Raw genomic sequence first — 13,977 nt, forward strand, 5'->3', positions numbered from 1 at the left:
TAACTAAATTAAACTAACTGGTTTAAAACACCAAAGTCACACAATAACCCAAATAAACCCTAACTGATGGAGGCAGCAGTAGACCAGCAGCTCCTGTGTTCTGTGAGCTAAAATCCACGTTTTAGTGAATGTAGTCTGGTGTGTGTGCTGTTTGTGGTTAAACCAAAAGGATCTTCCAGGTCTCTCTCTGTAGGGATCCTTTCCATGATGCTGTCACACACTTAGAATAAACACTTAGATCAAACAAGTATTGTAGTAGTCAGTATTTTCCAACCAAAAAAAAGTTCTGTTCTTCTGTAAATATGGAATAAAGTGAACGAAGACAGAATGAAAAATGCTCAGCCACCAGTTTAATCTCATCCTTAGAAAGGTCAGAGGAGTTTTAGGTCAGTAGATCTGTGACTTCAAAGCTCTAAAAGCTTAAAAGCTTTGGATTATAAACCTGCTCCAAACTATTCACTTCTCTAAGTAAATCAATAATGTATTGAACTGATGCTACAATCGGCTAGATGCCAAATGGCACTTATATAATGTCTCTTCTGGTAATAATAGCAGGTTCGCCTACTCAACCTGCAGGAAACATTACTGCTGATGTACAACTACATCCCTCTCACTCACACTCACACACACACACACACACACACACCTCTAGTGCTGTTAGTATAACCATACTTAGCAGGACAGCGGAGGAAGGAATGAGAGTGCTGTGCAGAAAAAAATAAATAAAACAAACAACAAATAAAACATTTCAGCAATGCAAACCTCATCTGAATGTCTCCCAACATCAAACACCACAGGCATCTTGACACAGAGCGTGTTTTCCTCACCATGAGGGCACATTCCTGCAACATATCTAATTTGTTTTCCTACAACATCTGCCTGACAACTGAAGCACGCTGCTGCACCCACCTGTACCTGCAGAGAGTGTGGGGCTGACAGGACCGTCACAAGGAGCTGAACCAGCGTGCAGAGATAAGACACGGAAGCAAACACTGGGGAATGTAAACTAAAAAAAATGAACTTATATGCAGCAGCTGTCCCAGTGAAGGGCCATGTGGAGGTTTGTCTCCATCTTGAAGCAAAGTGAGCAACTGGTCACAAAACTTCAGACATGTGCCACCAAGCGGCACCACGACTTGTAGAGCGTTCACACTCGACTCAAGAGCCGTCGTTTTTGGCGCATGCACCCTCAAACTGGGGACACTGGAGGGAGGATAAACCCGACTTAACACACAGACCTGAAACTATACAGGTCGATTCTTGGATCCTAGGGCTCAGCTAGACCTGTGAAAAGACCTCTAATCGGACTGAAAACAGGATTTTCTAAATAATTACAGCCAAGCTTCATCAGCAAACATCTAATGTCCCACAAAGGAGCCTTGAGGAACTCCACAGCTTAAAGAATGACCCTGAAACACCATCGAGCTCGTCTGCGGTCTAGTTTTGTTCCATCCACACTGAGTGTTCCAGAAGTGTTTTGCCTGGCTGGTTGCATGCAGATGTTAGCTCTCTAAGGGACATTTGGATATTAGTCCTGATACAACACCTGAGTTACTGTCGGTATCATTTCTCTACGACGCTCTGTATTCTGTATTTATTTTCAAGCATGAAATGTGTAACCTGAAAGGTGTCGCTCGTAGTGATGAACCGAGAGAATCGCCACCTGACTCCCTTCAGCTTTATTGAGCTTTTCTGGCTCCCAGTTTGGGTTTTACAGCACAGTTTCACCCTGAAATCCCTCCGGGCTCATCTGTGTATAGTTCCAGCTGTGGTCTGGGTTTTCTCCGTCCTCCTCGAGGCTTCAGCTCCCCTCAGGAGTGTTTCTCCTGCTGATCTTTCTGCTCTGATGTAGCTGGTTTGGTCGCCATTAGAGAATAATACCGATGTGCTGCTGGAATATACCACTGACAGTCTGCAGGGGGGCTTTTATTCTGAAAACTGAGCAGATTCTTCTTTGTCGGGTTCCTCCAACCATAATCAGTTTTATGACATATTTGATTTTTAAAAAGTATTACAGTCTACCAGTCAAAGGACTCCAGAGTAAGTGCTTATTTAATATGTGCTCATGAACCACATCTGCACACTGATAACTCAGCACCGTGCCTCATGACCTGATCCCAGCCTCCCACCGTGTGGCGTTCACAGCCCTCCCTCATTTATTAGATCACTGGAATTGAGCAGTTCTGTCCTTAATGAGAAACCCATAAAATATGCAATTATCTGCATGAAACAGACCGAATTCTATTTTCTTCTTCGACACAGACAGAGAAAATTTGGGGTTTTCCTTCATTTCCTCATATGAAAATATGGTAAAAAAAAAAAAAAGCTCTTCAATTATGCACACACCTGAACCTCCCCACACATTTCTGCAGTATAATGATGGAACATCTGCTGTTTTCCACTCTCCATTTTTTATTTCTATTTCCATTTCTTCTCTGCAACCTGCTCCACCCCCTCCTCCACCACTTCTCCTCTTTCTTCATGACTAATTACCAACTCAGCCATCTGTTGCCCCCGGTAACGGGTCGCACCGCATCCCGGACTGATCACAATGACCATTGATTGAGAAGCGTGGTCACGTGTAGACCGACCGCTCGGTGATTATTTGCTCGGCCACACTGCAGAGTGAGTTTAGCTTCACACACACACACACACACACACTGAACGATGCATTGAACATTTTAGCTAATCATAGATATTAGCAGTGTTAGCATAATCGCCATGTGGCCAAAAGTAAGTGGACACCTGAACATGTGCTCTGACAGCCTTCAACTCTGCTCTCATCTTTCCAGCAGACCATCAGCAAGAACCAACAGACGGGTGTCCACATACTTTTGGCTTCATGGGGTCAGGAGGCGGCTGGCGCTGTTCCCAGGCGGCACTGGGCGAGAGGTGAGGGCTACGGTACCGTCAGACTGGTCGGCACACACCATTCACACCGACAAGCAGTTTAGAGGCACCAGATAACTTAACTAACCAAACCTGCAGAGGGGAAAAACCCAAAGCAGGGTGGGAGATGGACAACGCTGCACAGAAAGGTACTGAAGAGCAACAGGGAAATAAATCAGGGGCAAGATTTTCCAGAATAAATAAAGAGAAAGATTGACTTTTTCAAAATAAAAGTCAATCTTTTGAGATTCAATCAAACTACTAGTGTCAGCGCATATAACTTTTATATTGAAATGTCAAGTTTATTCTCTCTAACATTTCGACTTTATTGTCAAAATGCAAAATAAAGAGTTAAAAAAAAATAATCTTCCTCCCCTGATTTATTTCTTCTTACGCCTGGAACCAAAACTAAAAGTTACACACAAACATTTTGACTTTAGTCTGCAAAACATATTTTTCACCCTGGTGCTCCTCTGTTCAAAGGCCTCAGCCAGTTCTTATTTTAATCCTCATGAGTCAAGCTTCTATATTTCCCACAATGCACCTTGACAGTGCCCTTTCACTAGAGCCTCCCTGCCTGATTACACCCAACACATGACATGTAAACTGATCTGTGGAGAAACTGCGGTGCCCCTTTAAAAACCAACACATCTGCCTCAGAGCTCCAGTCCCGGTCGGGCACTGGTTCTGGTTCTGGTACCGGTCGGGTCCTCACCGCACCACTGCTCCCCTCCACCAACCGCTGCATTAACATAAGTGCTGGAGGTGAAGCACGAGGGCGAGTCATCAGGAATTCCAATCGCACACTTGAGGGACTCCCGAGTGAACGTAAATGGCATTTCTCATTTCCTAAATCAGATTTCACACTTCCTGGACGGGTTAAGTGTGGAGTTAGTGGAGGCGAACGGCAGCCAAGTGCTACTACTGGAGGTGTGGCGCTTGTTTCCTCGCAGCGCGGCACTTTGGCACTCCTTCTAACAAGAGATGAATATTTAAACGCTGCTCTCTCGAACACGGAGAGCGTTCACCTCTGTTATTAGACAGGAGGGACACAAGGGGGGGGCAGAGGAAACAACATGTCTGAGTTTAAACATTTCCTGCAGTTTTCCCAGGAGACTTCCTTTGTTTTGTAGATTTAAAAAAAAAAATAAAATAACTGAGTGCAAGGCAGATAGGAAGAGTCACATAAACCCATGATGCTTTTCATCTGCTAGCTGGCAAACCACGCCGGATTTCTTTCAGGGGGGGAAGTAAGAGTGAAAGGAAGCAGCAGCAGAGTGTCAAAGAAGTAACAGCTGTTACAACGAAACCCCAGAGAGATTCACTCTGTGTGTGTGTGTGTGTGTGTTACATGCAGACGTTAAAGCTCTGATGCTTGGTTGGTTGGTTGGTGCTTGGTTTGTCCTGATACGACACCTGACATACGTTTGGTATTCGATGCTTATTGTCCTTCATTTAAAGCTGCTGTCATCAATATTTTCATGTCAACAAAGCGTGACGACCTGAAAGGTGTCGCTTGTGGTGACGAACTCAGAGAATCATCCCCCAACTCTTCGTCTTCATGGCGCTCCAGCGAGCATCCTTCCTGCCCCGTTTGGTCGTTAAACTGATGTTGGAGCTTCTAACAACTAACTCATGCATGACTCATGGAGGCACCTAATGCTAACCAAGCTAGCTAGCAAATATGGTCACTTCTGCCTCCAAAAAACCAACATGGTGACGACCAAAACGCCAAACTGAGGCTTCAAAATGGTCAGCGGGTGAGTTCACGGTGGCTACGTCCACTTCCTTTATACGGGCTACGAGCTTAACCGAAAAGATATCCACACCTTTATGGTTACAGACAGACGTTACTTGGTCATATTTCATCGCTGGGTGTGAATTCGCCGTTGGTGTTAGCATTTCAGTCCTGGTTGGTTTGGCGACACCTGTGGTTACTGGGTGTCACTACAGCTGCATTTGATCTATTATAGGTCCAAAAGTTTCTCTCAGGTCCCACTGAAGACCACAAACACACCGTGGGGGGTCACTGATGATTTATCAGTTTCCAGTGCAGCCAAACAACCAACGCACCCACAGCGATGGGGTTTGAGATAATAAAAATATTACAGGGAGGCGTGATATGTTCCCCTTCGACTGATGGAGGCGCAAAATGTGCCAAAACCTTGATCATAACAATCTTGGATGGATTCATTTCATCAACAGAATCACTACAGCACGAAAACACATCAATGAAAACAGTATTCGTATAAAAAGAGAAAGACAAAAGCAGAGAGCTGAGTGTGACACGACTCTGCTGATGAACATTACAATGAATTTACCGCCCGAGCTGTTGAAATACAGCTAATTCTGTTGTTTGACTCCCCGCTGGTGTTTAAACTGCAGCTTTTATCTCAGAATCGCAGCCTATGCGTTGCTGAATGTGGTGGGAAAACGGTGCAGTACGGAACCAGAGGTGTCGGTCTGCTCGTCCACGCTCATCCGATCTCAGCCTTGACAGTTTGATGAGGGCGTCTACAGCAGCTGTGCGTTTGTTCTCAGGATCTAATGTGGATCCGTGAGGAACCAGTTCGTCAGACGTGACCTCAAAATGTGGCCAAGTGGGAGCAAACTATATTATTCCTATTCAAAGAAATATTCACATTTCAAATGATTGTCGTGCATGAAGTAAAAACCTGGGGGTGGTGAGTGTGTGTGTGTTGGGGTGGGGGATATAACAGTATAACATGGCTCAGCAGATAAGAATGTAGCTCACTTAGACCTTATTCAACAACACAGGTCACATGGACCTGACTCCCACTAACACACACACACACCATGCACATAATCCACCAAAAGCAGCATCACTGACTCTCAAACACACACTGGCTGCTGCTCCACCTGCCACAGAGGCACAAAGTGAGTCTCCCTCACCTGTTTCTGCAGTTCTGGAGGCTGTTACTTCCACTGTGGTTCTGCGCCGGGAATCACTCCATATCCTAATCCAGGGGATTTGTAAACCATTCAAAAATCCATCCAGAAACAGGGGAAAGGCTCTGCAGGAGGAGTTGGCATTGCCTCCAATCCAGAAGGTGTGTATCTGTGTGTGTGTGTGTGTGTGTGTGTGAGAGAGAGAGAGAGAAACTCTCACATTAACAGCTCTGCAAAACTGTCCTCCAGCGCTAGTGCACACAGCAGCACACAGGCGGAGCGGAGAGAGCCGTGAGCCGGAGCGGAGACACGGTGCGAGGCTGCCGAGCTCCAGAGGAAGAGGCGGGATCCGCGCAGAGTTCAGCCCGAGCACGGTGCGTCCTGCCCGGCCTGGAGGAGAGCGGACGGCGCGGCTGTCTGCGGTTCTCAGCGGTCCTGCCTGCCTGCTGCTCACAGACGGAGCGGTCGGTGCTGGCTGGGGTGAGGACACTCACTCTGCTGCCTCTGCTCAGCTCCTCCACAGTAATGAGGCTGACTGCAGCAGCACCACCCCCCCAGCGGTAAACCCCGCCCTCACACATGTGCTCAGCCAATAGGAAAGGCTGCCTGGTCTCACTTCCTGCCTCTCTCTCTCTCTCTCTCTCTCTCTCTCTCTCTCTCTCTCTCTCTCTCTCTCTCTCACACACACACACACACACACACACTCTCAGGTTCACACCAGGAGCCAATCACAGATATTCAGCCTCTAATAACAGCAGACAGGCGCTCAGTGAAGCCTCAGAAACACTTCAGTCCTCTCTGGACCAAAGAGACCTGAAGAGACCTGAGAGTCTTTGGTTCCATGTTCTACTTTGATCAAGACGATCCCACCACCTGAAGGACTTCAGTCAGGAGCTCAGCGCTCCCTTTAAAACTGTTTAGACTGGTGATTAACAGAAGAGAAGAAGAAGAGCAGCGACACACAGGAAACACTTCTGAATCCTCACGTTACTTTTAGAATTCTAACGTTACTTTTAGAATTCTAACGTTACTTTTAGAATCCTAACGTTACTTTTAGAATTCTGACGTTACTTTTAGAATTCTAACGTTACTTTTAGAATTCTAACGTTACTTTTAGAATCCTCACGTTACTTTTAGAATTCTAACGTTACTTTTAGAATTCTAACGTTACTTTTAGAATTCTAACGTTACTTTTAGAATCCTCACGTTACTTTTAGAATTCTGACGTTACTTTTAGAATCCTGACGTTACTTTTAGAATTCTGACGTTACTTTTAGAATCCTGACGTTACTTTTAGAATCCTGACGTTACTTTTAGAATTCTGACGTTACTTTTAGAATCCTCACGTTACTTTTAGAATCCTGATGTTACTTTTAGAATTCTAACGTTACTTTTAGAATCCTCACGTTACTTTTAGAATTCTAACGTTACTTTTAGAATCCTGACGTTACTTTTAGAATCCTGACGTTACTTTTAGAATTCTAACGTTACTTTTAGAATCCTCACGTTACTTTTAGAATTCTAACGTTACTTTTAGAATCCTCACGTTACTTTTAGAATCCTGATGTTACTTTTAGAATTCTAACGTTACTTTTAGAATCCTCACGTTACTTTTAGAATTCTAACGTTACTTTTAGAATTCTAACGTTACTTTTAGAATTCTGACGTTACTTTTAGAATTCTAACGTTACTTTTAGAATCCTCACGTTACTTTTAGAATTCTAACGTTACTTTTAGAATCCTGATGTTACTTTTAGAATTCTAACGTTACTTTTAGAATCCTCACGTTACTTTTAGAATTCTAACGTTACTTTTAGAATCCTCACGTTACTTTTAGAATCCTAACGTTACTTTTAGAATTCTGACGTTACTTTTAGAATCCTAACGTTACTTTTAGAATTCTGACGTTACTTTTAGAATTCTAACGTTACTTTTAGAATTCTAACGTTACTTTTAGAATCCTCACGTTACTTTTAGAATTCTAACGTTACTTTTAGAATTCTAACGTTACTTTTAGAATTCTAACGTTACTTTTAGAATCCTCACGTTACTTTTAGAATTCTGACGTTACTTTTAGAATCCTGACGTTACTTTTAGAATTCTGACGTTACTTTTAGAATCCTGACGTTACTTTTAGAATCCTGACGTTACTTTTAGAATTCTGACGTTACTTTTAGAATCCTGACGTTACTTTTAGAATCCTGACGTTACTTTTAGAATTCTGACGTTACTTTTAGAATCCTCACGTTACTTTTAGAATCCTGATGTTACTTTTAGAATTCTAACGTTACTTTTAGAATCCTCACGTTACTTTTAGAATTCTAACGTTACTTTTAGAATCCTGACGTTACTTTTAGAATCCTGACGTTACTTTTAGAATTCTAACGTTACTTTTAGAATCCTCACGTTACTTTTAGAATTCTAACGTTACTTTTAGAATCCTCACGTTACTTTTAGAATCCTGATGTTACTTTTAGAATTCTAACGTTACTTTTAGAATCCTCACGTTACTTTTAGAATTCTAACGTTACTTTTAGAATTCTGACGTTACTTTTAGAATTCTAACGTTACTTTTAGAATCCTCACGTTACTTTTAGAATTCTAACGTTACTTTTAGAATCCTGATGTTACTTTTAGAATTCTAACGTTACTTTTAGAATCCTCACGTTACTTTTAGAATTCTAACGTTACTTTTAGAATCCTCACGTTACTTTTAGAATTCTAACGTTACTTTTAGAATTCTGACGTTACTTTTAGAATTCTAACGTTACTTTTAGAATCCTCACGTTACTTTTAGAATTCTAACGTTACTTTTAGAATCCTCACGTTACTTTTAGAATCCTCACGTTACTTTTAGAATTCTAACGTTACTTTTAGAATTCTAACGTTACTTTTAGAATTCTAACGTTACTTTTAGAATTCTGACGTTACTTTTAGAATCCCGACGTTACGTTTAGAATTCTAACGTTACTTTTAGAATTCTAACGTTACTTTTAGAATTCTGACGTTACGTTTAGAATCCTGACGTTACTTTTAGAATTCTGACGTTACGTTTAGAATCCTGACGTTACTTTTAGAATTCTGACGTTACGTTTAGAATCCTGACGTTACTTTTAGAATTCTAACGTTACTTTTAGAATCCTGACGTTACTTTTAGAATTCTAACGTTACTTTTAGAATTCTAACGTTACTTTTAGAATCCTGACGTTACTTTTAGAATTCTAACGTTACTTTTAGAATCCTGACGTTACTTTTAGAATCCTGACGTTACTTTTAGAATTCTAACGTTACTTTTAGAATCCTCACGTTACTTTTAGAATTCTAACGTTACTTTTAGAATCCTCACGTTACTTTTAGAATCCTGATGTTACTTTTAGAATTCTAACGTTACTTTTAGAATCCTCACGTTACTTTTAGAATTCTAACGTTACTTTTAGAATTCTAACGTTACTTTTAGAATTCTGACGTTACTTTTAGAATTCTAACGTTACTTTTAGAATCCTCACGTTACTTTTAGAATTCTAACGTTACTTTTAGAATCCTCACGTTACTTTTAGAATTCTAACGTTACTTTTAGAATCCTCACGTTACTTTTAGAATTCTAACGTTACTTTTAGAATCCTCACGTTACTTTTAGAATTCTAACGTTACTTTTAGAATTCTGACGTTACTTTTAGAATTCTAACGTTACTTTTAGAATCCTCACGTTACTTTTAGAATTCTAACGTTACTTTTAGAATCCTCACGTTACTTTTAGAATTCTAACGTTACTTTTAGAATTCTGACGTTACTTTTAGAATTCTAACGTTACTTTTAGAATTCTAACGTTACTTTTAGAATTCTGACGTTACTTTTAGAATCCCGACGTTACGTTTAGAATTCTAACGTTACTTTTAGAATTCTAACGTTACTTTTAGAATTCTGACGTTACGTTTAGAATCCTGACGTTACTTTTAGAATTCTGACGTTACGTTTAGAATCCTGACGTTACTTTTAGAATTCTGACGTTACGTTTAGAATCCTGACGTTACTTTTAGAATTCTGACGTTACGTTTAGAATCCTGACGTTACTTTTAGAATTCTAACGTTACTTTTAGAATCCTGACGTTACTTTTAGAATTCTAACGTTACTTTTAGAATTCTAACGGTACTTTTAGAATCCTGACTTTATTCTCACAATGAGCACTTTTGTATATATACAGTATATCCTTTAACCAGGGAAAAGTCTCATTGAGATTAAGATAATAATATTTTATATGATACAAAGACACCTTACCAAAGGGTAAAACCACAGAACAGAGAGCATTAATCACACATTAAAGCAGAGGTGAGCTTTGATCAGTGAACAGTGAACATGGGGGGGGTCGGTGCCGCCGGTCAAGGTCCAGTGTGGAGGTGAAGCAGGTCGGTGAGGTAGGAGGGGGCCTGCACTGACATTATTACAGCAACAGACACCAACAGCACAAACACGACTGTTACACAGCAGAGCAGTGAGATGAACATCTGTTGTCGTGAGCTGAAGCAGGTAGTTTCTATAACTGTCACAGTAGAAGTATGATTTTACCGATCGTTTAAAAGTGACTTAGCCCCCCCGTAGTGATCCGCTCTGACAGTTTCAGGCGCTTTATTCCAGGAGGAAGTGTGAGGGCATTTCCTCTGGAGACCAACATCTGCAGGACATGATGATCGGTGTGTCAGCACATTTTTATAATAACCTGACGGTTTGGGGAAGAGTTGGGGAGTCAAAACTGGAAGCAGGTTTCTACTATGACATTATAAAGTCATACATTTGCGAGAAAGAACCAACACTCAAAAAATGATTTGCTGTTTCTTGTCGGTGAACCGCGTGGCTTCATCTTGTGAGGTTGGATCGACCTCCTCACGCCACAGACGCTGCTGCTCGCCGTGTTTCCTGATTAGCTACGGTGGGATCGGCGCTTCAATTCGGAGCTTTTTCTCCTAACTTTGTGACGTTAGAACCTCCCCTGCTCCATAATGTCTTTTTTAAACCTATCATTTCCCCGTTAGGCCGTCGTAGCTCCCAGCATGAACACAGTTAGAGGCTGGAAAGAGTTCAGACAGGTTTCACCTTGTAGCTCAAACACCCTCTGATTCACCTCTGGCGCTACATTGACACAGTCAAGTCAATTATTAACTTCCTACTAACACGTTTGAGCTCATCAAACTACTTCGACAGTTAAGCATGTTTTAGATTATGTTTGCTGAATGTTCAGCTTTAAGACTGACAGCAGAAATTAGAAAGAGAAACAGTCATTACGAGCCACAGTGGGTCAAAGTGACGGTGTCGTTTCCCGTCAGCAAACACTCGGCCGAGGCTTCGCCAAGACAAACAGGAGCGTGTGGACGAGCGGTCCAAAGTCTGAGGAGGCCACGGAGGCAGATTTTGCTCCGGCAGCTGCAGCCTGCGAGCAGACGCAGCACTTTAGCTGTTAGCTTTAGATAAATCTTATCTCACAGAAGCAGAGGAGGCGTTTAAACTCTGCTTTAAGATCTTTTCATATTCAGTTTAAGATCAACAGGGGAGCTCTGTGAGTTTTGAATAATCCTGTTTGTTTGAAAAATGCATCAGAGCAAGAAAAGAGGGAGAGAAAAAAAAAGCAGCTTTGTGTTTACGAGTTTGGACCTTTGGGGGAAGAGCAGATGCTCAGACTGCAGACGGTCATTTTTCTGAACCGATGAAAGGATAAATAAATAAGATCGGACACAGAACGGCCTCACAGATAAAACTGTGAGTAATGAAACCCACGAGGCTGCAGGACCGAAGCCGACGACTCAAGAACAAACTGATGACTGAGATCCTCCTCCTCCTCAGCACCGCGGTCCGGTAACACTGTCGGACGCTGCAGAACCACAAAGATCATCGTTTTTATCCCACAAGTTGTTCTTCCTCATCAGAACCTGGTGCCTGAACCAGCCTGACTTCTTCATACAGATTTCCAACGGACGCAGACGCCATTGGACAGATCTCGAGCCAATCAGAGCCCCCAAACATGTGACACGGCACTGAAGTTGAATCAAACCTTTACCACCTCCCATCAGAGGAGCAGCAAACACATCTTACTTGTCTCCAGAAGCTTTCGGTGCAGCTGCTTGTTCCTCTTTTAGAGAGAAGATAGATCCCAGAAGTTGGTCAGAGAGCAGGTAGCCCCGCCCTGAAGCCTCTACATGGACCATCACTGACTAACTGAACGTCCTGCTGTGCTGAAGAAGACTGGAAACTAGAGACTGAGAGCAGAAACTGTTCACTGAGCTGATAAATCAGGAGAGAAGTCGGCTCATTTTCCTCATTGACTTCCATCCAATCAGACTTCTGCACTTCTGAGGAAAGAAACCAGGAGCTTCGTTTATTTCTGAGGTTTGAGCTGCTGATCAGCTGATATTAGCATGCTAACATGCTAACCTGGATTACTGCAGTTTCCCTCTATGACAAAGGTGGACGCCATCTTGGTTTTGGAGCCAGATGTGATGCTTGAGTTTAGGTTAGGTTTAGACAGGACTCTCCTCTGATTGGTCAGTGAGCAGGAAGGCTGCGGACAGAACCGGGCCGCTGCCAGATGCTGCCTTCTGATTGGCCTGATTGTGACCCCACACTTCCGGCCAATCAGAAGGAGCCTTGCAAAGAGACGGTCAAAGCTCCCACACACACACAATCACACACTTAAACACACTTAAACACACTTAAACACGGGGACAAACCAAACTACACAACACAGATAAAAGATATTTTAAAGAAAGGTGTTTCTCACCTCACTGAGCTCCGAGGTGTCGGTGTTTGGACGTGTGTGAAGTGTTTTGGGTGCATTAGTGCAGAACTGTGCAGTTCTTATGTGATTGGGATACAACTTAATGATGAGATGGATTAATCAGGGGCCCAGTTTCATCTCCAGCGGGCCGGACCAGTAAAATCACAGCATCATAACCTTTAAATAAGGAAAACTCCACGTTTCCCTTTGTTTTAGTGCAAAAAAGTACTAGTACATTCTGAAAATGTTCACATTTAATGAACTCAAATGACCTGAAATCTGTCTTCTCTGTAATTTTTACACTTTGCAAAGTCATCCCGAGAGCCAAACCCTCTGGTGGGCCGGTTTTGGCCCACGGGCCGTATTTTTGACACCCCTGGGATAGGAGCTTGTCGGCTCTGTGAATAAAACAGGTGAAATCACTCATTCGTTTGGTCAAACAGCCGAGCAGAGCTCTCTCTCTCTCTCTCTCTCTCTCTCTCTCTTCCTCTCTCTGCTGCTTCGTGTGCAGCTTCAACGCGCCGAGTCAGCCGAACGGCGGCAGATCCGGCTGACTGGGACCAATAATGCTGTGAAAACACGCAGGTGACGGTCGATCGCAGGCCGAGGTGGTGCGTCAGCGGCCTGGTATCACCACGTCATCATGGCGGCGTCTGTCCCCCCGGTCAGTGGGGCGGAGCGGAGGCCGAGCCGACCCCCACGGAGCTTCGGCTGGAAAAACAAAACTCAAAAAAAAAAAAGCTGCATGAGCTGAAAGAAGACGGAGAGAGAGAGAGAGAGAGAGTTTACAAACTAGACTCAGGGAGGAAAAGAAGGTGAAGCAAAAACAGAAAAAAAAAACCTCCGCAGATCATAAATAATTCAGAGACAAGTTGTTTTTATAGCATGAAAAAAAAATCAGACGAGGACAACTATCAGTGAGCTGCAGCTCAGCTCAGAGACACACACACACACACACACACACACACACACTTTAAAAACACACACAGACGCACTAATGTACACAAATATTCAAGGTGAGGCGTCGTATGCAAATAGCCCATATGTGGTGCCTGTCACAGCAGCAGTCTCACAGGTACGCTGGACACACACAAGGTGAGTGTGTGTGAGTGTGTGTGTGTGTGAGTGTGTGTGTGTGTGTGTGTGTGTGTGTGTGTGTGTGTGTGTGTGTGTGTGTGTGTGTGTGTGTGTGTGTGTGTGTGGTGAGAGTTGCTGGTGTGACAGCTGATAGTTTGGGTAGTGTGTTGGTGGTGGGGTCAGAGGTCAGACGGGACACCGAAAGGACAGCTGGACGACCGTCCTGTTAATGTACACCACACACACACACACACACACACACACACACACACACACACACACACATAAAGGTTTAAAGTATAATTAACCTTCTCCGACCCGCCCTCTGCTTTCTGCT

The sequence above is a fragment of the Pempheris klunzingeri genome, chromosome 1, assembly GCF_042242105.1.
Source record: "Pempheris klunzingeri isolate RE-2024b chromosome 1, fPemKlu1.hap1, whole genome shotgun sequence".
Taxonomy (NCBI): domain Eukaryota; kingdom Metazoa; phylum Chordata; class Actinopteri; order Acropomatiformes; family Pempheridae; genus Pempheris; species Pempheris klunzingeri.